This window comes from Alligator sinensis, unplaced genomic scaffold (genome assembly GCF_000455745.1).
Source record: "Alligator sinensis unplaced genomic scaffold, ASM45574v1 scaffold319_1, whole genome shotgun sequence".
In the NCBI taxonomy this organism is placed as follows: domain Eukaryota; kingdom Metazoa; phylum Chordata; order Crocodylia; family Alligatoridae; genus Alligator; species Alligator sinensis.
Window position 1 is genome coordinate 146,215 of NW_005842375.1, and position 2,072 is coordinate 148,286.

The 2,072-nt window shown below is 58.9% G+C and overlaps 1 protein-coding gene across 1 annotated transcript in view; it reads right to left on the reverse strand.

Annotated features, from left to right (window-relative positions):
- LOC102384121 (S phase cyclin A-associated protein in the endoplasmic reticulum) overlaps positions 1-2,072 on the reverse strand; it is a 140,854-nt gene that overhangs the window by 134,389 nt on the left and 4,393 nt on the right. The gene's annotated exons all lie outside the window — the stretch shown is intronic.

Sequence of the window (2,072 nt, forward strand, 5' to 3'; positions counted from 1 at the left end):
TGGGAGAAGGGTAATGGGGGGGACCGCAGCTCCCCCTGCAACCCCTTCCCAGCACTGCTGCCGTCACCCACCCTGAATTCAGCCCTCATACGCCAGCCCCGCAGCCCTGAGTGCAGACCCCACATGCTGGAAAGAGCCCGACACAGCCCTGGCCCCAGCCCACAGGGGCAGCCCACCCCCACCACAGAGATCCAGGGCACGCCCCGCCCCGTGCCCTCCCAGTGTGTGCACAGCAGCAGGAGCCACCCTGCCCCCTCCTTGTGCCCCCAGGATGAGCCATGGCTTCGTCCCGCACCCCACCCTGTCCCAGCTGGGCAGCACCTGCCCCAGCCCCAGCCTCACTCCTTCCCTCAGCACAGGGGCCTTGATTTGCCCTCCCATGCCCCTTCCCTCCCCCCTCCCCTTCCACCACCACAGACTTACCACCTGCATTCAGCTGTATTGGAAATCGGAATGGCATCGGTCAATATGCCTCCTTAAAAATCAGCTATCAATATTGGCCCCCAAAATCTCTATCGGTACACCCCTAGAATCTTTTAATGATGTGCCAGACTCTTCCCAGGAATGACCTGGAGCAGGACAGGGCAGGTGCAGGGATTCCGGGGGATCCATCCCGTGGCCCTGCGGTGCAGCCAGGATCGGCCCTGCTCCAGCCCTTGGCTCCAGGTCCCCCCGGCCAGTGCGGAGCTGGAGCCGCTGTGGGGCTGGGAGGTGGCAGACTTGCAGGGCCCGTTGGCATCAGGCAACGACCCTGGGTGCAGAGGGAAGGGGCAGCCGCACAGGCACAGCAGGTTCCAGCCCTGATCCTGATCCTGGGCTGGCTCTGTTCCACTCTCCTGATCCCAGCCAGATTTTTCTGCTGGGGTGGGGGGGGAGAAGGGGTGCACACACCCAGCCCCCAATTTTTTTTCTCCCTCTGCCTATAGCTCCACATCTCTCCCTGCCACCCCTCCCATCCCCACCCCACCTCCACCTGGCCCACATCCACCTTCCTCCACTCCCAGCTCCTGCTCCCTCCCTCCCTGCCTACCGCCTTCCCTTCCTGCTGGCTGGGGAGGTGTCAGCACCGGGCGGTGGGGGGGCACTGCCACCCTTCACCCCCCCCTTCGCCCTCAGGCAGGGAGGTGGGGGGTAACCCCGCTGCTCAGGGAAGGAGGGGAGGGAGGGAGCCACGGACAGACAAACATACAGACAGATACACTAAGCCTTTTATTATGTTAAAATTAATTGGTTTACATTTACATTAAAAGTCCCTATTATGCTAATAGAGAAAATATATATTTTCAAAAACTGCCAATTTGAAAGATACTGGATTCATAATTTTCCCTATATTCCCAACTCTGCAACTGTACAGTGAGGTAATAAGAGCATTACAATGCCCTTGTACATATCAAAGGTATGGTTAAATCTGGGACAACATGTATACTGCTAGTCATCCCTATCTCATAAAGCAAGGGTGGGCAAAATACAACCCGCGGGCTGGATCTGGCTGGTCATGCCATTCTATCTGGGTCCCTCTAAAATTTAGAAATTATTACCTGCTGGGGGCTGCCTTTCAAAACCAACAAGGTGTGACCCAGAGGCAGCAGGAACCAGCAGCGGAAGAAGCAAGGCCCACCCAGCCCTGTCCCACCCGCAACCGGAAGCTTATGTCTAGCAGAGGCTTCTCGCCTAGGGACCATGGGGCTGTTCCACAGCCCTTCTTCCATCTGAGAGAGGAAACTCAGGTAAGAACGGGAAGCGGGATGGGGGTGGAGAGGATTGCCAGTGATCGCCTCACTCTGTGGGGCCTGGGCAAGCCAGGCTGGCTCCATGCCGTTCCGTACAGTCCCAGCCATGCTTCTGGGAACTGCATCCTGCCGGAGCCAGCCCAACCCAGCCAGCACTATGTAGTCCTTGACTTCATGGGCGGAACTACACAGCATGTCATGGAGGCAACCTGGCCGGAGTGGGGAGATGGAAGCAGCACCAGGCGGGCAGGTGGGGGGAGTGGCAGTTGCAGCTGGGAAGCAGTAGTGGCAGGCACGCACACGGGTAGGGGGGTAGGGGGGGAAGAAGGGAAGTAGTAGGGA